Genomic DNA, 13,175 nt, shown 5'->3' with positions numbered 1-13,175 from the left:
TTGAAATGTTAATTTATAAAAAAAAAAATCATTTTAAAGTTACACTATTTCATCCGATCTATAATAAAATATTTTTAATTCGTTGAATTTTCTTCCCAATTCATTATTCCTACTAAAGATCTGCAAAAGTTGGTAAGACCCGTGGAAAATTCGGGTCGGGTCGCGCCTTATAAATTTTTTAAAATATATCTAAATTTATCAATTTTAAGTTGAATTTTTAATGTAAAATATAAATATGTGATTTTATTTATAGAAAGTAACACCTATAACATATATCGTTTATTTTGAGTAATTATAAAAATTAATTTCTATATATAATAAATTCGGGCCGGGCCGGGCTTGAAAAATTAGGCCCGATGCAGATCACTAATTCCTATTACGGTCCTGCAAGCCGGCCCGAAGCCCAGGCCTATAGATTTTTTAAATGTTTCGGGCCGGTCCCCTTTGACAAATATATTTAAAAAATGGTTATTTCCTCAAATTAAAATGATAATTTACAATTTATTTATGATAAGGACAACAAAATTCCTGGTTTGGGCTATTATGAATTTGCAAGAACTCTAATTCTTAAATTTTTATAAAATGTTTTCTTCTTTTTTTTTTTGATCGATTAAAGGATTAATCGAATCTATTGAAAAGTATTATTTAAGGCAATTATTTGAAGATATAAAAATGGATTATAATATTACACCTACATAAATAGTATAATATATTATCCAGTTATTTCTATGACCTTTATTATATGTAACTACGGGGGGGGGGGGGGGGGGGGATCATGACGCCAAAAAATCTCTATCTTCCATACAGATTGTAAATTAGGCTCTTATAATTATTCATTGTAAATTATTTTAATTTTAATACTTGCTATAAATTTTCCCCTTCAATTATTTTACTTGTTTATTGCAACATAGAAATAAATTGCTTACATAGTTTACTCATGAATCCCATTTTTAAAATGATAAAACCTATTATTATTAGCCCCATCAAAACTTGATAAGAGGGAATATGATTGAAATTACGTCATTTTTTAAAAAAATAATTATGCACTCTCACAGTGCCCCTTACAAACATTTAAAGTACAGCCATGCATCAATATAGTATAAAAGTTCTATACCGCGTCATAAAGGTATTGGTAAAATAATTGATAAAAATAAATAAATTGGCATAAGATCTTCAATTATTCCATGTCGAACCAAATACAAAATACAACTAAAAAGATAATATTCCGAAGAAGCTTAAGGAAAATAAAAGAATTTACTGAGAGCACCATATCATAGATTTTTTTTAAAAAAATATTATGTGTGGGAGAGAAAAATTTTAATCCCCCTATTTATAATCAATAATTATTTTATTTTATTTTTAAAAAAATAGGAATATTTTTACAATATAATTGAATAATTAAAATTTTTTATATTATTTACAATAACTTCAACCTTCATTCCGATATATTATTCTATTTTTTATTATATCATTTAAAATTTAAATTATTGTAATCCAATTCCTATAATATATAATATTTTATTATTGTTTTTTTTTCCAAATATTTTAACATTGAATTTATTTTTTAAATTATAGAAACAAATAGAAATTTCGCTTTTCTTTGTATAGAAAGGGGAAGAAATAACCCAAGAATATAAAATTGATTGGTCCATTTGATAAAAGAGCAAAAATTCACGCCTTTGTCTAACTAGAACCCTTTTATCACTTGTTTTGAAAAGATTTGTAAAATGACAAATCTTCGTCTTTTAATTCAATTATATAGTTTTTTGATCATTTAAACCTTGTTGAAAAATTAATAGCTAAATAAAATTAGTAAACCTTCGGCAGGAAAAAGGAGGCCGGCAGTTGAACCATCGTCTTCGCGAGTGAGTTATTTGAGACAGCAGGCTACCCCCCTCCCCTTACCCCCAACAGAAATCCTGTACATTTGGATATGGAACTAAATAGTTGGACCATACTTATAGACACTAAATAAAAATGATATCGAGGAACTTTCATAAGATATAAATAGGGAAAACGGGAGTAAACTACGTTAATATTTTAATCATATAAATTCAAAGCTAGAGTAAAACAGAACAAATTTTAATAGGGTAAAGGAGAGGGAGAGGGGCGGGTTAATAGCTTAAAATGATAATTACGAAAAAAGGTAAATTTCCGAAGATGGTGATCCCCCCCCACCACACTTGGCTACGCCTATGCCTCATCATAATTAAGGCTAGATATAACAAGCAAATATTAGTTGTTGATAATCAGCTTTTACTTCTAACCGCAATCTAAAAATTAGTCATGACTCTGTATAAATTCAATATACCTAAGTTTTATCTGAAAATAAATGACTTAAAATACAATTGACAATCAAAATCAATATCTATTAATAAATTAGAATCTTCATACCAGTTATTTTTATTTTTTTTACCTACAAATAGTGTTATTTTTACTTTACCCTACCCCTCTTTGGATGCTTACCCCTTATCCCAGGGGCATCACTAGCCGTTACAATCCCAGGAAGCTCAAAATTTATTTTTAAATTATTTTCAAAATTACCTTTTTTTTAGCTAACATGATTTAAAATTACCTTCATTTTTTTTTAGTTAACATTTTCATAATTACATTTTGTATTTAAAAAAATCAAAATTTTGAGGAGGAGCTCGAGCCCTTGCCTTGATGGCAAACTTTTCCCACAACTACCCACTGATGTTTAATGAAAAAACTAATATTTGTAAGGATTAATATTTATATCGTTAGAAAAATTAATTAAAATCTGTTTGAATTAATGGGAAAATAAAGTTGCTGAAATGATGCAGTTATGTTTGGTTTATGGTGAAAGAAATGATTTTAAAATTATATATTAATAATTTAATAAATATGAAATATTTTTGTTTTGAAGATATTTATTTTAAACAAGGACCAAGAACAAGTGGCATTTTTGCGCTCCCTTCTCGTTTCAGTTCCGGTCAAAATAATTGTTTCGTTCCACTTATTGGAACGTTCCGTAACATTCTTAGAAATATATCTAAAAATATTTTTTTAAATCCACATATCTTAATTAATCTTTATTTAATTTATAAATGTATTAATTATTACATCGAAGAAATAAAATATTTTCTAAAAGATTATCATTTTGGTTTTTTATGGTGTTGTTAGCATAAATTTGAATGTTGAAAAACAACGTTTAACACAATATAACTACATGGATAATACTATTTAGGCCAATTCATACATATAATTTTTTATTATATTGAATTCCCAGTATTTTAGCATATTTTATGATATATTTAGACACTATCGATTTTTTTTTATAGTTGATAGAATATCATCATTTTTGTAAGTTTGCAATGTTTTTTTTTAATCCTTTGCCTTAGAAACATTTCTAATTCATTATATTCTTGTCCTTCTTCAGAAGATTTATCAGAATTACTTATTATATTTAAATCTTCATCCCTAAAATTTTTAATATGTTCCCATGTAGCCATGATTTATAACTATATTATTTACCTCTTCGTACAAAAGAAATTTAAACCTAGGTTCTAAATAAGGCAGAACAGTAAAAATCATTAGCGTTTTTCCCCCTTTTGTTGAGAGATAAAATTAAGTCTTGTGATAACAGGAAATTAATTTTTTGAAGCTTACATTTGGTCCATTGTCCTATAAAATCACCAGGAAAAATTCTCTCTTTTTGGAACATTAAGCTTGATTCTTTAACGGCCCTAATAAGGCCATCATTTTTCTACAGTTTTCTAATCTTCATCGAAGAAAAATTTCAAGGTGCCTCAATTGTAAGGATTTAGAAAATAAAAAGAAATGAATATATGTACTGTTAGATTAATAAAAAAATTATTAATTTTAAATATAAAAATAAATAATAAATTTATTTATAATTTAGAAACGTTCCTGGACCCTTCTGAAGGTTCCTGAATACACGTTCTAGTTCCATTTCTGTTCCATATCACTGATTTTAAGGCATCTGAAATGAGAAAGCGTATTGAGGAAAATCTACTTTTGTTTTATGCTATCATTCTAATTATGGATGGCAATGGAGGTAGTCGCATTATACAATTAATTAGTAATGCTATTAGATGCTGTAAAGCCTTATGGTTATGCGAAATTGGTATTCTTCATTATTATATTTTAATTTTATATAAAACTTATATATTTTTAGTTACTCCAAAAATGCCTTATATGGTATGAAATACTAAATCTTTGCAAACTCATCTTATAAATATTTAAAATAGATCTGACATTTTTTTATTATACCGACGGTTTGTAAGAAAAGAGAAAATAGAATAATCGCTTGGGTGACCTAATGGGTTAGATGTATGCTTGGAAACAGATGGACGCAGAGGACGCAGGTTCAATCCTGGTAAGAAGCTTAAAAACTTTCAGGTTTTTCTTCGATGATTGATGTGTAAAAAGACATATGATGGTAAGATAAATTTCGGAGCTTTGAGATAACACCCCGGTCACCGACAGGCCTGGACAGCCGGGTGCTAAGGATACTTGTCCAATAAACAAGATGAAGGAAATAAATGAAAATATGAATATGAAAGCTAGGGCATTCCCTCCAAGCGATGCGCAGGGTGTAGACCTCCATGCTGCGAAAAGTAAAATAAAGGTCAAAGCAAGACAAGGTTAGCAAGTTTGAATATTGGAACACTTAAAGGTAAAACGAGAGAATTGGCATCATGTTGAACAAGAGAAAAGTTGATATAGCATGCATATAAGAGACGAAATGGAAAGGTCAGAAGTCTTTAATGATTGGAGATGGATATAAATTGTCTTATAATGGAATTGTTAGCATTAGGAACGGTGTTGGCATTATCCTCAGTCAAGATCTAACCTCCTCAGTAGCAGAAGTCAACAGGATCTCTGATAGACTAATGAAGATAAAACTCTGCATTGGTCAATAAATACTACACATCCTTTCAGTATATGTTCCTCAAACGGGATGCAAGGAAGAAGAGAAAGATGACTTTAGAGCTATTCTTGATGAAGCTGTAATGGAAATCCCTAAGGATGACCTAGTCATAAGAGGTGGTGACTTAAATGGGCATGTGGGAAAAACAAGAGATAGCTACAAAAGGTACGATGGTGGTTTTGAATATGGAGAAAGGAATTATGAAGGAGAGCATGTACTGAAATTTGCGCAAGCCTTCGATCTTGCCTTAACTAACACCTACTATAGGAAAAAAGACAGTCATTTAATAACATATGAAAGTGGTACAAGGAAAACACAGATAGATTACATGCTAATCTCTCGCAGTAGATTAAAAGATGTAATAGACTGCAAAGTCATACCAGGAGAAGATATAGCCGCGCAACACAAGCACATCGCAAATAAATCCACTCAAAACAAGATAAAACTGGAACCATGCATCAAATGGGGTAAATTAGAAACAATTACAGATGCCTTTGCAATCAATGCAAACATTGAAACAATAGATTCCTCACTAGTAAGTGGACAGACCTTTCATCCAGATTAATAGACACTACCAAATCAACACTAGGCTTGATAAGGGGAGGTAACAAATCATACAAAGAACTATGGTGGTGGAATAAAGAGGTACAAACCACTATACAGGAGAAAAAAAGCCCTTTATAAAATATGGTATAAATCCAAAAATCCAGATGACAAGAGAAGATACAAAAAATGCAAGATAATAGCTGCAAAGGCGGTGGCTAGGGCCAAATCTATGGATACGATATATGTATGAAGAACTACATACCAAAGAAGGGCAAAATAAATTATACAGATTAGCCAAAGAGCGAAAAGAACTCTAGGGATATAAACGGAGCTCCGAAAGTAATCAAAAAAAAGGATGGGAAATTGATAATAAAGAAAAAAGAAATAATAAATAGATGGAAAGAATATTTTCAGGAGCTTCTCAACTTTATCCCCACATACTACATCTAGATGAACACTCCCCATATCAAAACCTTGTACAACCAATAACAGAACAAGAAATAATCACATGCCTCAAGCATATGAAAAACAACAAAGCTAGGGGTCAAGATGATATTCCAATAGAAAGCCTTAAAGCACTAAAAGATGAAGGAATACATTTCCTCACAAATCTATACAATAAATTACTTGGAAATGAAGAGGTTCCTCAAAAATGGAGGCAGAGCTATTAGTTCCAATCTTCAAAAATAAAGAGGATCCACACAATTGTCAAAATTACAGGGGCATAAAACTAATGTCACACTGTCTAAAACTATACGAAAAAATTATAAAAGAAAAATTAAGAGACATAATCGAAATATGAGAAACTCAGTTTGGCTCTATGCCTGGAAGATCAACAACTGATGCTATCCACGCAATTAGGCAAATGAGTAAAAAATACAGGGAAAAGAACAAAAATCTACACATTGTCTTTCTCGATCTAGGAAAGGCCTTCGATAGAATTCTAAGAAAACTTATCTGGTGGGCGCTACGCCACAAAAAGGTTCCCGAAAAATATATATGAATAATGCAGGATATGTATATGGGCCATACAACGATGGTCCATAGCACAACAGGTACCTCAGAGGCTTCACAATAGCCGAAGGAGTTCATCAAGGGTCAGCTCTCAGCCCACTTCTCTTCATTACAGTAATAGATGTATTAGCACAGTCTATACCTCAAACAGTCACGTGGAATATGATATTTGCAGATGATATTGTGATACTTGCCGAATCCAAGGATGAAATGAAAGAAAGATTACTGAGTTGGATAAATATCCTAGAAAAGCACGGACTATAAGTGAATAGAGAAAAGACGGAGTATATGGTGATAGGAGAAGATGAAACAGAGTATTGATATAAATGAATGGCAGATATCGGCTATTGAAAGCTGCAAATATTTGAGCTCCACTATACAAACAAACAGCGCAATAGAAAAAGAGATAAAGTGTAAAATTAATCAAGAGTGGTTAAAATGGAGATCTTTATCTGGAGTGCTATTTGATAAAAGAATCTCACATAAATTAAAGGGAAAAATTGACTGTTCAATAGTACAACCAACTTTTCTATATAGTTCGGAAACATGGCCAACCAAGGAATCAGACGAAAGAAGTCTACAAACTATGGAGATGAGAATGCTGAGGATGATTGCTGGGGTAACAAGAAAGGATAAAGTGTGCATTGGATACTACGTAGTTTAAAGGTAGTGCCTACTAAAACTAAGTTAACGGTAAACAGACTTAGGTGGTATGGGCACACAATGAGAAGGCCTATGAACTACATAGGAAATAAGGTTGAGAGTTTGGAAATGATGGGCAAACGTAAAAGAGGAAGGCCAAAACTTCAATGGGGCCATAAAGTAAGAGCCAATATAAAGAAGTATAAATTAGATAAAAGAGATTGTATGAATAACATAAAGTGGAGGATGTTGAAGGAGCTTACCCCATAAAAGGTGAAAGCTAAAGAGAAAAAAAATATATATATACACATTATGTTCTTCAAATTAACATATTTTTTTAATCACTGCCATAAATTCGCTCAATATTGAAATTCTCCTCAAGAATTTATCGATTGTAAAAGGTTAAAACTAGCGTCGCGCAGAGGCACGAGCCCTAAAAAAATTTGAAGAGCCCCCTCAAAATTTTGAATTTTTTTTAAATACTAAATGTAATTTCGAAAATGTTAGCTTCAAGAAAAAGAGTAATTTGATTTTTAAAAAAGGAAATTTTGGATAATATTAGCTTTAGAAAAAAAGGAAGGTATTTTGAAAATTTTTTTGAGCCCCTTGAAATTGTTCAGACGCCACTGAGGTTAAATAGCCAAAACTAATTATAGATATTTTGGATATTTATTATAGTATTTAATTATGTAACGTAATAAATTATAATGATATTCATAGAATAGATATATAAACAAACTAAATGTAATTAAAACAATTTTTAAAAATATGATAACTAATTGTAAGGATTGTGATGCTAGTGGGTAATAGTATTATTAAAAATCCCGGGTCGATTTATAAAAGCGGTTGATTAAGATTTTAGCCAAAATAATATTATGTAAACCAGTGGCGTCGCTATGGGGCGCGCAGGGCTCGAGCCATCTGAAAAGTTTGAATAGCCCCCTGAAGCAAAAAATTTTTTTTAATGGTTCCTTAATATCCCCTTGAGCTAAAAATAATGTTTTTAATTGCCCACTGAATAATTTCTTTTATAATTCTATTGAGTAATATATAGATTTAATTTTATTAAAAAATTAATAAGACTATCTTAATTTTTATATACTATTTTAATTATTGATTAGATTATTACATATAAATTATACTATGTCAGCTTGCAATCAAATTCTATCACTCACTAAATATTAATTTAGCATTAACAGTTGAAGCTTAATTGACTTTTATTATTTAAATTATTATATAACCCTAATTAAATAAATATAATAATTTATTAATTAATTCATAATTTAATATTTAATTGAGTTTAAAATCACTAATCAACTATATTATTGATTTTTAAATTTAATTATCATGTCTCTTCCTAAAATTATTTTTAAGGTCCAAATCCAAATAAGTATAAGAGATTTATTTATAAAAGTAAGTAGACATATAGTTTATAATCCTCTATTATATATAATTTTTTATAAAATATTAGGTAAAATGCCACTTTTACAGACGTATCTGACAGTTATATAATATATTACAGTTAATATTTTTAAAATTTTACTAATAAATGCTTTTGATAATAAATATAAGTAACCATTTGCTTACAAATATTTAACGACATCTATTTATTTACAATATGATTAAAATTAAACGTATTATTATTCATCCCACAATGGATGTAATAAATTAGATTCTTTTCTTCTCTTTCTTACGTGTTTTTAGGAAGCTATTTTCTTCTTCTTCGGAATATAGATTTGAGTTAAATTTTTAGTACGAATATATTTTTAATATTATTATAAACTACTATTATTTTAAGATATAATATACCAACTAGAGATGGTGCGACAATATAAAATCTTAATTGCTTTCATGATATCACTCTGGTTCTTATTTTGAAGTTAGAAAATCATTTCTAACATTTTTGCCGTGTAAATAACTCAAGGCTTCAATATATTTGCATAATTTCTTCTAAAGGTTTTTAGTGTTTTTGTTTTATCAATTTATCTAACAGAATAAATTCTGATATGGGTTACCATCGTGAGTGTCATGACTAGGACTGCTAATTAACCAGCATCTATTATTTGTGAGGCTATGTAATTTAAGAATATTACTACAGCTGCTGAGAGCATATGATCGCATATTTTAGATAAGCCATCATGGTCAACTGTGTAGTTGTTTATATATCATTAAAATGGAAGATAATCTTTTAGAAATTTAATATCATACAATAATTTACTCGATTACTTATCTAGCTCTTTCATGTCATCTAAGAAGAGGAAGCACTAACCACCATATAGTTTTATGATTTGGATTGGTCGTTTATATTCTCTTCTTCAAGAATTGTTGATTTGGTAAGGTCCAGGCGCGTAACCAATGGAGGGGGGAAAGGGGAAATTCCCCCCCCATCGCAAATTTGACTATTTTCATAAATATCATTTTAAGCTAATAAAAATTTTACCCCTACCCCCCAGACCCCCCCCACCCCACTAATCAAAATTTTACAAATATTTGAATATCAATTTTCCAACATATTATTCAAAAATATTAATAAAATGGAAAAATATTTAGCCAAAGAGATTGAAGTCAAACGATAATTTATAAATAAGGTTGAGCATGAAAAAAAAGTAATGTGTCGTTAGCAGCGATATCATTATTGAATTCAATTGATCAATCAAAGTTTATCATTGCTGCTAGTTGCATCAATAAATTATTTTCCTATAGCTCACTACTTTGTAGAAATTTACAAAAACCAAATTTAGATTTGGTTCAGGTTATTGATTTGGCGGAAAATATACATGAACAGGTAGATACAATAAGAATGAATTTAGACGTTGAATCGAAGGCTAAATTTTATGATATAATACTAATTAAACCTCGTCTAGCACCTAGGCCATTATTGAGATGAAAATATATATTGGCTCAACTGAAGAATATTATAAAATATCCATTTTCATCCCATTCTTAGATACTTTTTTATCGCAAATAAAAGTACGGGTTTTAGATAAAAAACAAGTCTTTAGCAATCTTCAAGTTTTATTACCCAAAGATCCTTCTTCATTTTCTAATGCAACTATTGGTAAAATTAAATATTTAGAAAAATTTTATTCCTATGAGATTGATACTGAAATAAATTTAATCAGTGAATTCGAATTGTGGTATAAATATTTATATGTTTAGCTATTTTACCTGAGCATGCTATTGATGCGCTCAATCGGTGTAAAGAAACCTTGGCTCAATTTCCTAATATTTCGAAGTTGTTTTATATTCTTGCATGTTTGCCTATTACAACATGTACGAATGAAAGGACTTTTTCCAACTTGAGAGGGTTGAAAACATATTTACGAAGTACTGAATCTCGGCTAAATGGGTTAGCTCTGTTAAATATACACAGAGATTTGGTTCCAACGACAAACGAAATAATTAAAAATCTTGTATTTGATAAGAAGTTAAAAAAACTTGTTAATTTAATTATTTTCTAGTCAATATTTTAAACTACTATTAGTATTTTCAATAAAAAAATTATATTCTACTTATATTGTATGAGAATTTAAGCTGAGGCTAGTTTTTAAAGCAAATTTTATAAAAAAAATGACATTACACTTTATTTCAACTTTACATTTAAAAAAACTTTATTAAATATAATATACCTATCTTGAAATAATAAAAAAGAGGCTTGTAATAATAAAAAAGAGGCTTGTAATATCCTATCCATAAGCACGAATATTTTTTCCCCCTATAAGAAAATCCTGGATACGCCACTGGTAAGGTCTATAACTTTTTTCTTATTAGTCCATTCTATAATCTAAAATGGTAATAGAGAGTTATATTAGTTTCATGACCTTTTGTCAATGTAAGTTGCTAATATTATATATTATTATGTAGTTTTCAAAAACCATTATCAATTGAGGCATATATATATGAACTAATTAACCTTTTTTATCATTTATAATTCTTTAGGCGCAAAATTTTTTTATATTAACAATCGAAAATATTTTATACTGTAATAAATAGATTTTGTATTAAAAAATATTATTTTTAGAAATGATGATTTATATGCTAGTTTATTTTACATGCAAAATATAATAAATGACATTCAGAATAATTATTTAGAGTTAGTAAATTTTAAAAAAGTATAATGTATTAATATAAAACCAGCCGAAGGCTGGGCTAAGCTGGCCGAATGCCCGCAATTTGGGGAGTAAGGGGGCAAAGCCTCCCATAATTTTTTTTTAGTTGAACCCCCTGAGATTGTATAGGCTAGCGAAGCTCCTGATGTAAACCTGGATTTTGCTTATAGATGGTAAAAAGTTTAGGCTTATATTTATCAAATCTCGAGGCTTACATAATATTATTTGGCTAAAGTATTAATGTTCTATTTCTTTTCTATTCTTGTCCTAATGCCTGGTTAAATATCATAAATAAAATATATTTAAAAAAAGGAGAAAGATAAAAAAACCTTGAGTTAGGGAATATTTCTAAGTTAAAAATAGATAAAGATAATTAAATTATCAAAATTATTGCTAAATATTTAAATTTAATGTATAAATTAAAATAGTGAATAAAATAAATATTTCATAATTCTATTTATCAATCGTTAGCCAAACTAATATATTAAATTATTTAATATGGATTAAGTTAAAAATTCATTCCGTAGGTCATGTGGGCAAGCTTATATTAAAATATATTTAAATTTTATTACTGAATATTTAAATTATTTAAAGAATAGGGCAAATATTTTAAGATATATTTGATAAAATAAAATAAAATAAATATTTCTTAATTCGATTAATAAAAATTTTGGTAAGGGTTCAGATGTAAAATAATCACAATTGGACTTTGCGTGGACTTGTCCTAAAAATACTTCCTATGGCAAATGCATCTATTATAAATTACAATTATATTAAAAATTGTTTGTAAAAAATTTTTAGAATTATGTTTTATTAAATGAACTGATAGAGGTTTTATTAAATGAACTGATAGAGGTTTTATTAAATGAACTGATAGAGTTTTTTTATAAATGATGAAAAAAACAAAAATAAGGCTTTAAGAGGGAAATCTAACAAAATATTAAAATTTTTAGGTAGAATTCAAATAGTTGTTTTAGATTTTCACGACTAAATTATATATAATCTTTTTAATGATAAATTTATTTTTCTAATCGAATTCCAAACATGATTTTTAATATTTTCTAACATGTAAATTTTACATAACTTAGCTTTAAACTTTACAAAAATTAATATGTAACTCTAAATAGAATGCATATGTCCATAATCTTATATCTTATCAAGATTATAATGCTTTCAACTTAGTACATTTAAAAATAAAATTCTTATATGTGTCGAAAGATTAAAGTAAGCTAAGCTATACAATGTCATTCACTCGTTAATAAAACATATGGTTAATCCGAATCCATCCCCTTCTCCTGAGCGGGCTATTTATGGTTTTGTTATTTGGATAATATCACATATAATGTGTGGTAAATTCTAAACTTTGTTCCCAAAATATTATATTTTTTTATAAAGCATTGTACTTTATTTGGTCATTGTTACCTGAAACTGTTTTGTTAAAAATTGGCATAACATATTACCCTCAAAAGTATTATATCTCTTAATAACTATTTTAATAGTTATTTAGATATTGGGCCCTTGCTTTACCAATATATATATCTTCCTTGTCTATATTTATATTATTATTTTATATCTCTTTGAATCTAATTATTACTCCAAATTTTGACTCAATTAATATGATTACAGGTATATGAATTTCATATTATATCTTAGTATTATTTATTAAGATTCAAAGGCTCGGTATTTGACCTTGAATAAAAGAAAAACCTTAATACCACCTATATTAGATTTGACAATCTCAGAAGCTAATAAATTATTATATACATAATTATTACTTGTAAATGAAAAAAATATATGTAATATTTCATGATCTGTGCAAGAAATTTTTAGTCTAGTATGATTTTAATGCATTAAAAATTTATTAAATATGTCAATTTTCATAATATTGATATACTTCAGTAATAGATATGTTTATGATCTTTTTCAATAATTAAATTACATAATATAAA

This window comes from Gordionus sp. m RMFG-2023, chromosome 4, assembly GCF_954871325.1.
Source record: "Gordionus sp. m RMFG-2023 chromosome 4, tfGorSpeb1-WG-v2, whole genome shotgun sequence".
In the NCBI taxonomy this organism is placed as follows: domain Eukaryota; kingdom Metazoa; phylum Nematomorpha; class Gordioida; order Chordodea; family Parachordodidae; genus Gordionus; species Gordionus sp. m RMFG-2023.
The sequence above is the reverse complement of the archived record's forward strand: the minus strand, read 5'-3'. Positions refer to the sequence as shown.